The sequence below is a fragment of the Aotus nancymaae genome, unplaced genomic scaffold (genome assembly GCF_030222135.1).
Source record: "Aotus nancymaae isolate 86718 unplaced genomic scaffold, 86718_ANA_hifiasm-v0.15.2.pri h1tg000108l, whole genome shotgun sequence".
Taxonomy (NCBI): domain Eukaryota; kingdom Metazoa; phylum Chordata; class Mammalia; order Primates; family Aotidae; genus Aotus; species Aotus nancymaae.
In genome coordinates this window covers 1349134-1359599 of record NW_026988523.1, presented here as the reverse complement: position 1 = coordinate 1359599, position 10466 = coordinate 1349134, and the positions used below count along the sequence as shown (strand labels likewise).

Genomic DNA, 10466 nt, shown 5'->3' with positions numbered 1-10466 from the left:
AAGAAGTTGAAAGATTAAATTATCTGCATATTTAGTGTAGGATGGTCAGGTAGCTGTAAGTGAAAGGAAATTTTGCCGAAGAGACTGAGAAATGGGTAGTGGAATGACTGACTATCAAGATGACCTCAAACTATTTTAAAACATTTTAACTTGCCATGAAGAATCTTGATGATTTTTTTTATAAATGTTGTATAAAATTCTTTTACAGCTACAGATTTTTAAATAGGATCATTGTAAAGATTAATAATATTTTAACATAGTCACATAGTCCCTGGTCCATGATAAGTGTTAAATTTTTCAGTTACCCTTAGTAACTGGTATAATGTAGCAGAAAGTACTCTATATTCAGACAGACATGAATTTGAATCCCAGCTCTATGACTTATATGTTGTGACTTTTTTTTTTTTTTTTTTGAGACAGGGTCTCATTCTGTTGCCCAGGATGGAGTGCAGTGGCACAGCCTTGGCTCATTGCAAACCCTACCTCCTGGGCTCAAGTAGTCCTCCTGCCTCAGCCTCCCAAGCAGCTAGGACTATAGGCAAGCACTACCATGTCCAGCTAATTTTTGTATTTTTGTATTTTTTAGAGGTAGGGTTTTTGTCATGTTTCCCAAGCTGATCTCTAGCTCCTGGGCTCAGGTAATGTGCCCACCTCATCCTCTCAAAGTGCTGGGATTACAGGCATGAGCCACCATACCCAGCGTATGCAATGACAAGTTAGGAGAGTGCCTAGCAAAGTACCTGGGACATAAGTAGGTTTTCTGTAAATGTTTGTGACCTTTGGCCCCATTGTGAGGAGAGCCTGAACATATATTACTCCATACTATAAATAATTAACCATCTATTTGATTTGGCTTTCAATGTTGAGTGCTGAGCTTTTTTCTAAAAGTGCTAGTAAAGCCAGTCCTCATTAGAAATACAGTCAGATGAGGTTTGGTGCAGTGGCTCATGCTTGTAATCCCAGCAGTTTAGGAGGCTAAGGTGGTCGGATCACGAGGTCAAGAGATCGAGACAATCCTGGCCAACATGGTGAAACCCCATCTCTACTAAAAGTACAAAAATTAGCTAGGCGTGATGGCGCACACCTGTAGTCCCAGCTACTCAGGAGGCTGAGGCAGGAGAATCACTTGAACCGGGGAGGCAGAGGTTGCAGTGAGCCAAGATCGCGCCACTGCACTCCAGCCTGGGCAACAGAGCAAGACTCTGTCTCAAAAAATAAAAATAGATGAGTCAGCAAAGCAAGTTATTTCAAGATTTGAAGAAACATGAGACAAAACAACTTTTTGAGTAATACTTTAACATAGGAAATTTCTCAGTTAGCAGTTGAAAACCTTGTACTTTATCATTTGTCCCTTAACCATGGCCCACCATGGAGGATAAAAGATTAGAGACTTTGACACAGGGCAAAATGAAGAGTTTCTAAAGAGTCAAATTATTATTGCTTTCATTTCATAAACCACACCGTTCAATTCATTTGTGTGTTTGGCATGGGTATACACACATGTATGTGTTTCTTAGGTTAAGCATTTAGGAAAAACATATTATGAAATATGAAAGACACAAAAAAGTTTATTAAAAATGTGTATGTGGAGCCAGGCGCCAAGGCTCATGCCTGTAATCCCAGCACTTTGGGAGGCTGAGGCAGGTGGATCACCTGAGGTCAAGAATTCGAGTCCAGCCTGGCCAACATAGTAAAACTCCATCTCTACTAATAATACAAAAATTATCTGGGCATGGTGGTGCATGCCTGTAATCCCAGCTACTCTGGAGAATGAGGCAAGAGAATTGCTTGAACCCGAGAAACGGAAGTTGCAGTGAGCCGAGATCTCGCCATTGCACTCCAGCCTGGGTGACAAGAGCGAAACTCCGTCTCAAAAAATAATAATAATATGTATCCTGTCAAAAACTCTCATTGCCACTTGGAACACATAGTCTAGTTATCCGTTTCACAACTATTCTCAAAGACTTAGTAGGAAGAATGTATATAATAGAAGTCCTGGCCGAGCACAGTGGCTCATGCCTGTAATTCCAGCACTTTGGGAGGCCGAGGTGGGCAGATCACCTGAGGTCAGGAGTTCAAGACCAGCCTGACCAATATGGCGAAACCCTGTCTCTATTAAAAATACAAAAATTAGCCGGGCGTGGTAGCGGGCGACTGTAGTCCCAGCTACTTGGGAGATTGAGACAGGAGAATTGCTTGAACCTGGGAGGTGGAAGTTGCAGTGAGCCGAGATTGTACTACTGCACTCCAGCCTTGGCAACAGAGCAAGACTCTGTCAGACACACACACACGTCCTTACTATCAACGAAGATACTGAACTCCATAAAATAACTTCCACAATGGTGCAAATCACTTGATTAGTACAGTTGAATTCTTTATCACAACTTTCTGATAGGTCCTTATTGAGAGCTTCACTAGGTAAGTTTTCTTTCTCAGTGCCAGGTCTGACAGGCCAGAGTTTCAGCTCAACTCTGCCATGCATTAATTGTAAGACTGTGTTAACCTCTGTCTCTGCCCTTCAATATTTTCAAGAGTAAAATGAGGATAATCATAGTACTTGCTTCATAGGCTTGTTCTAAATATTGAGATAATGTTTTAACACAGTGCCTGGTCCACAGTGAATGTTAAAGATGTAGAAAGTTCAGAAAATGGTAATCTTATTAGTTGAAGGTAGACCCAGAAAGTACTTTCTTAGACTAAGGAAGTTTTAATTTTGCTACTAAAAGGATATACTGTGTTAGTCTACTTGGACGGTTTCGGAACTAATAACTTTATAGCGGAAAACAAGCTGCTTGGGGTAGAGGAGTAGGAGGTGGGGTTGACAATGCTCAATAAGAGAAATTCTTTAACCTCGTCTATTTTTTTTTTTTGTGGTATGACATTTCTTTTAAGGAAATTTGATCCAAGGTGCATCAGTGCTACTGTTTCCTCAGAGTAAACATTTTATTTTCCAAGTTATAAAGTGATAGTGAAAGGTTGAATGTTAACGAGGATGGACCTCAAAGCTCAGGTTCCTTTCTGTAAAACGAAGATCTCTTCTGGAGCCTGTTTATATAATGAAGCAGAAATAGAAAATACTGGCATTTATTAAAAATGGCTCTCTCCCAAAGGGGATTGTTTAATTATATGAGGTATGATTCTAATTATAAGACTGGTTTCCTCAACTCACACCAGAAAATTCACTCAACAAACATAATTAAATGACCCTCTTTTTTTCTTCCCTAAGAAAACTGTGTTTTACAACATTTTGAAGCACACAGTAAACTTAATTATAGAGCGGAACTTTATATAAAAACATACAACAGCTTTTTAAATAAGACTTTTTAAATTCAAATTTTAAAAGCTGTGCCCCTAAATGTTAATTGTGGTTGTGATAAACATAAGAACATTTAGAAAATCAGTACATGATTTAAGCTGTTAGAAAACATGCCACTGTCTTAAAACACATTTTTCCAGTGTCATATCGGATAAAGAAAACTCAAATCCAGTGCCCTCTGGATTTCAAGTTACCTTTGGGATAAATTTGGTTAAAAGTGTGTACTTGACCAGTCAGAAAGGACAGATATATAATTATTCAAACAAAAATTTACCTCACAAATATGTCTGGAGGTAAGTACTGAATTTATTGTAACTGGTACATTTCATAGCCCTGGTACAAGCTGTAACCACTATTGGCTAAAATTAGGTGTTTGCTTGCTCTAGAGATACTTCTGATAATCGCCTGCCAACTATTGCCTGATTTCAACCATCTTCCACGTGGCCAAGGAGAGTTGTGTAAACTACTCTGGGGTCATGTCAGTCTCTTCTGACTTTTGCCCCAAATGTGTAGATAAGACAACCTGAAACAGCCAGTCCTTGTACAGTAGTTGGCCATTCAGATTGGCGGGGGAGGGGAGTGCAGTGCCACCCAATCAGAATCATAGTCAGTGCCCGTGGAACAATGAGCCGCTGATGAGGGTGTGGCCTGGAATAAAGCTCTTAGACAAAACTGTCATTTTATGGGTCAGCTATAGACAGACATGGCACTTCGGCTGTCTTCAGAATAATGTCACCCGGGTCCCTCTCCTGTCTTCTGCAGTCTTAAAAGACCCAGTCCCTAACTGAGGTCTGACTTTTCCTCAGCCTTGGATGAAGTAGAGGTATGTGGAAGTAAGAGTCTCAGCAGAAAGAATGGTTGCAGAGCTGAAGATGAGGGCGACCATCAGGAAAAAAGACAGCTAGTGGAGTGCAGAGGAGTGGGAAAGCCTGGGGCTAGAAGTCAGGGTTCAAGCTTGTGTATACCTCTGTGTCAGTCCTTTACATGAGCTTAGAAGCTTGAAGGCTTAAATATTGCCTCATTTATCCTGGATGCTCTGTCTTTCTAGCTTACTCTATTTGCCTCTTCTGCAGCTTCTCACATGACATCCTCCTTTTTGTCAGTCAACAACTACCAAGTGCCTATCACTTGAAGGGGGCTCTGGGAAGACGCTGTGGAGAAAACAAGGATATGTAGAACATGGTTTGAAACACGGAGCTTACAATTCAGAGGAAGACAAATAGAAGCAGTTCAAAAGATAATCAAGGATATTTGTATGGGAAATAAGCCACTTAAGTGTAGACATTAAGAGCATAATAGCTCAGAAGAAAAATTACCATGGCTAGAGTAGGCAAGTAAGCTTTCATGACAGATAACACTGTGCCTTTAAGTTCAGAGTATCTCCTTCTTTGGACTCTCATGAAACCTGACTTTACAAACAGATGAAAAGTTGAATATAAACTAAAATCTATTAGGAAATTCTAGAGGAGAGATTTAGAGAAACTGATGGATATAATCAAACCGTAATTTCTCCTTTCATTTTTGGATACTACTGAGTTTTCTTTACACAGTGCAAAACTACTCACTGTCTTCATTGAGGAATCCTTGGTTTATCTTTGGGGCCTCATTCACCTGCTTGCCTTTTGACTCAGGTGTCTCATTCCTAGGTGCTTCCTGTCAGTATCCATGCTGTTTATGCTCTATTCCTAATGATAGAATTGGCCAAACAGTTGGTAAGGGAACATGCATTGAAAGTGCTCTTAAATTAAATACATCTTTTCTCTAGGTCATATACATCCCCAAAGTTGCTATAAAGTGTATACAAATGGGATATAGCATGATATAGTAGAATATCAACTTTCAAGTCCCACAGACCTGGGTATTCCAGCTGTATAACCTAGGGCAAGTTAATGTCTCTGTGCCTCGGTTGTCACATCTATAGAAGGGATCAGGTCTGCCTCACAGTGCTGTTCTGAGGATTAAATGGGGCAACCTATGTAGAATTGATATGGCTCCGATAAGTGGAGGAACACCAGGGTTCTTGGTCCTCATACCAGTTTAGATAAAATGACACGGACACGCGTGGAGTGATTTTAAGGAGCAAAGAGTTTAATAGGCAAGAAGGAAGAAGAAAGAAGGAAGAAGCTCCCCCATACAGAGACAAAGGGAGGGAGGCTCCAGTGTGGTGAACATCAGCCAGGTATATATTACAGAGGCTGGAGGAGGCAGTGTCTGATGTGCATAGGGTTCAGGGGATTAGTTTGACTAGGCACATCATTCACGAAGCCCACGAAAAAGCTGGCCCTCCCACCCTAGCCTTTTAATATGCAAATACAGGGTGCCAAGATGTTCTACACACGTGGAGGTATGTGGGGGCAGCCATGTTGCCAGGAACATGTGGGGCAAGGACAAGAAGGCCATGGGCATTGCCACGTTGGGCAGACCCAGTTTCTAACGGCCTGCATATCAAATGTTGCTGGCCTTGCTCTAAGAGCTGAGGCTTTACCAGAAACTTTTCTGGACATGCTTTAAAAAACGAAAACTTCCCAAGGACCCCTTTTCCTCTCCATCTGCCTAAAGTAATTTCTTAATAACTCCTACAACAGAATGCTTCACATAAAAAGGTCATAATAAATTATGATTACAACGTGGTATGTGCCTGTAGAAAGGTAAATATTGCTATCACTAATCATTTTGTGATGTTGCAGAACTTCAAGCAGAAAACTGTATCTTCAAAAATAGAAAATTTCTATTATCTTTTGTGAGTGTTCATAAGAAACACCCAGGTATTCATTTTAGATGCCCCTGCCTTTTAAACCTATAATTTTCTTCTTTTAGTATCACATCTGCATATGCCATTGTAATCTCAAAATGCATCTACTTTCCTTGTTTGATAATCATAAACAGAAAAATCTGTCCAAGTTCTCAAATCACCTTAATTAAAACAATAGAATCTTAGCAATCATCTAATTCATCTCTACACTGACTAAAATCACCTCTACCCTCACAGGTAGATAGCTATCCAATACTTCCTAAAACTGCCCAGTTTGAGCATTCATTCTTACATTGTTTATAGTTGTCCTTCAGTGATCACCAGTCGTTGATCCTAGCTGATCCTGAGAAACAATGAATCTAACCCACTTTCAGTCCAGTGTTAACAACGGTAGCAAAACAGTCTATACTGTGCATGTGAGGAGAGTATGGTATTGCCGAGATTGAAGGGGCTGACAGCAGGGCTGCTAGAAAGAATACAATGTTTGGAATATATTTATACTAAAAAGTGGTTGTTTATTTAAAATTCAAATTTAACTGAGCATCCTCTATTTTTATTAGCTCAATCTGTCAATCTTACAAGTGGTAGGTAAAGAAATCAAAGTTGAGCTAGTGAGCTGGGGGCAGGAGAGGGAAGAATAGAGTTACGCCCTGCTCAGTTCTGCTCAGTCCTGTCTCAGTTCTCTGGCTGCTCAGCACATCTGTGGAAGCCACTTCAGAGGCCCACATTACACTTTGCATATGGACCTGTGTCCCCTACTTACCCCACAACTTTCACAGTTCAGCCCTATTTGGGGTTGAAGTTGAGCAGTTGAAGACAACTACCATTTTAACCAAAATGTCCTAATTTCCTGATTTATTTCCAATCCCTTCCATCATTCCTCACATTCTAGAGTCAATAAACTTCAAAGAGGTCAATGAACTTCAATCCTCTGGATTAGATTTGAACACTTTAATGTACCTTAAAATTGCATTGCATCCAAAGAGCTAATTAACATATTAAAAGGTGCTTAATCTCCTTAGTACCAACAAGGATACACAAAACCACAGATAACACCACTTAACTAGCAAGATGACTAAAACTTGGAAAGACTGACAATAATAAGTGTTGTCTAAGATATGTAGCAACTGAGCTGTCATACCTTGCCTGAGGGAGTGTAATTTGGTATCATCACTTTGGAAAGCTGTTTTGCAAAATCTACTCAAGCAGTGGGTATCCAATCTATCGGCTTCCCTGGGGCACATTGGAAGAATTGTCTTGGGCCACACGTAAAATAACACTAATGCTAATAGCTGATGAGCTAAGAAAAAGAAAATTACAAAAAAACTCATAATGTTTTAAGAAAGTTTACATATTTTTGTTGGGCCACATTCAAAGCCATCCTGGACCACATGTGGCCCACAGGCCATAGGTTGGATAACCCTGTACTAAAGCTTAACGTGTATATCTTATGACCCAGTAATCCCACTCCTATGTATAAACCCAAGGGAAATGCATACATCTGTTCACCAAAACACATAAATAAGAATGTTCTTAGCAGCATTATTCATAATGGTGTAAAACTGAGAACAACCTATAGGTCAATAGTATAGTGGATAAATGTTTTGTGGTATAATCAGGTGATGGAATACTATATAGCATTGAAAATGAACAATTATTGAGAGACATGGATGAATATCACAACATGGATAAATGGACGAATATCACAACAACATGGATGAATATCACAAACACAAAAGATGTAGTATGATTTCATTTATATAAAGTTTAAAAACCGGCAAAGGTGATTTATGTTGTTAGAAATGAGAAAGGTTACCTCCAGGGAGAAGAGAAGGCTAGTGACTTGAAGGTAGCATGGGAAACACTTCTGGACTGCTGGTAATGTTTTCCTTCTGGCTATGAATGGGTATTACATGGATTTGTTCACCTTAGAGTAATTCAAACTATACATTTATGATTTGTATATTTTTCTACATGTATGTTATGCTTCAATAAAATATTTTTAAAAGATAGCATTAATCTGCAGTAAATCCAGTTTTTTAACACCTTGTGCTTATGCGTTTGATTTTGTTATAAACTCTAAATACAGCATTTTACACCTATTCCTTTGAAATTTCATTATTTTGGTTGATTAAGATATTTTAAGTTCCTAGTTCTGTCATCAGTGCATTAGTTATCTCACTATATTTTCAAATTTTATTTTTCCTCAGCTTTATTAAGGCAAAAATGACAAAAATTGTACATATTTATGGTGTACAATGTGATGTTTTAATATATGTATGCATTGTGAGATAATTAAATCAAGCTAATTAACATATCTCACATATTTATCATTTTTGTGTGGTGAGAACATTTAAGATCTACGCTCTTAGCAATTTTGAAGTATATAATACTTCATTAACTATAGTCACCATGCTCTAGGTTACATCTCCAGAACTTTTTCAACATGTCTAATTGAACCTTTGTATCCTTCGAACACCCACATTTCATTCCCCCCGACCCAACCCCAGCCCCTGGCACCACAATCTACTCTGCTTCTATGATTTTGACTTTTTTAGATTCTATATGTAAGTGAGCTCATTCAGTAGTTTTGTCTTTCCGTTCCTGGCTTATTTCACTTGACATGAAGCCCTCCAGTCATCCATGCCATCATAGAGGAAAAGATTTCCTTCTGTTCTCGGGTTGAATGGTATTCCATTGTATATGCTATCCAATGTTTTCTTTATCCATTCATATGTTGATAAACACTTGGGTTGGTTCCATATCTTGGCTATTGTGAATAGTGCTGAAATAAACATGGGAAAGCAGGCATACTGATTTCAATTCCTTTGGGTATATAGCCAGATGTTAGATGTCCTCGGCCTCCCAAAGGACATGTAGTATGAGCAAAAAATTAACAAGAAATAAGCCTTTGTTAGCCAGGCATGGTGGCTCACGCCTGTAATCCCAGCACTTTGGGAGGCCAAGGCAGGCGGATCACATGAGGTCAGGATTGCTAGATCATATGGTAGTTCTATTTTTAACTTTTTTTTTTTTTTTTTTTTTTTTGAGACGGAGTTTCGCTCTTGTTACCCAGGCTGGAGTGCAATGGCACGATCTCGGCTCACCGCAACCTCCACCTCCTGGGTTCAGGCAATTCTCCTGCCTCAGCCTCCTGAGTAGCTGGAATTACAGGCACGCACCACCATGCCCAGCTAAATTTTTGTATTTTTAGTAGAGACGGGGTTTCACCATGTTGACCAGGATGGTCTCGATCTCTTGACCTCGTGATCCACCCGCCTCGGCCTCCCAAAGTGCTGGGATTACAGGCGTGAGCCACCGCGCCCGGCCCTATTTTTAACTTTTTAAGAACCTACATATTGTTTTTCATAATGGCTGTACTTCCAATTATATCTTTATCAAAGTCCTCTATCATGCCCATGGAGGCTTACCTCTGAGTTGACACCAGAATACTAATCAATTTCTGTTAGGTGTGATTGTTAACCAGCTAATTATATTTTCTTTATTCCTATAATTTTGTATATTTTACTCACAAGGATATTAGAAATTTGGCCAAATGCCTTAAAGTCAATATGTACATTTTCTACAGCATTCTCTTGATTTAAAAGTTTAATAACTCTTTCAAAAAAAGGAAATAATGTTGGCTTGTTCTTGACTCTGAATCCATTTGACTTCATTTAATCACCTCTTGCTAATCTAAATAACCATTGAGGACGCTCCCAAATATTATCTCTTTCCTATTGTGCACATGTAGGAGTGCACTTCCCTGCCTACTTGAAACTAGGCGTGGTCATAGAACTTGCTTTGGTCAATGCCATGAGTAAAAGTGAAATACATCACTTCGGGAGTTGAATGAGTATACTCCACTGCATCCTCTTTCCCACTGCTTTGACAACCAGAATGTTCCAGCGTGGGTCCCAAAGTGAAGGCAACAACAGAGGGGAGCCCCATACAACCCATAAGGGACATGTAGTATGAGCAAAAAATTAACAAGAAATAAGCCTTTGTTAGCCAGGCATGGTGGCTCACGCCTGTAATCCCAGCACTTTGGGAGGCCAAGGCAGGCGGATCACATGAGGTCGGGAGTTCGAGACCAGTCTGACCAATATGGAGAAACCTCATCTCTATAAAAAACACACAATTAGCCAGGCGTGGTGGCACATGCCTGTGATCCCAGCTACTCCAGAGGCTGAGGCAGGAGAATTGCTTGAACCCAGGAGGCTGAGGTTGCAGTGAGCCAAGATGGCGCCATTGCACTCCAGCCTGGGCAACAAGAGCAAAACTCCATCGAAAGAAAGAAATAAGAAAGAAAGAAAGAGAGAAAGAAAAGAAAGAAGCCTTTGTTATTTCAAGCCATTGAGATTTTGGTATTGTTAATGAAACATAACCTATATTATC

At 39.7% G+C, this 10466-nt stretch overlaps 1 protein-coding gene across 1 annotated transcript in view; it reads left to right on the top strand.

The window, feature by feature from the left end:
* Nucleotides 1-24: 24 nt before the first annotated feature.
* Nucleotides 25-10466, top strand: part of ADCY10 (adenylate cyclase 10) — a 92759-nt gene continuing 82317 nt past the window's right edge. The window contains exon 1 of the mRNA XM_064370711.1: nt 25-4139. The gene's annotated coding sequence lies outside the window, so the exon portion shown is untranslated. The remainder of the gene's footprint in view (nt 4140-10466) is intronic.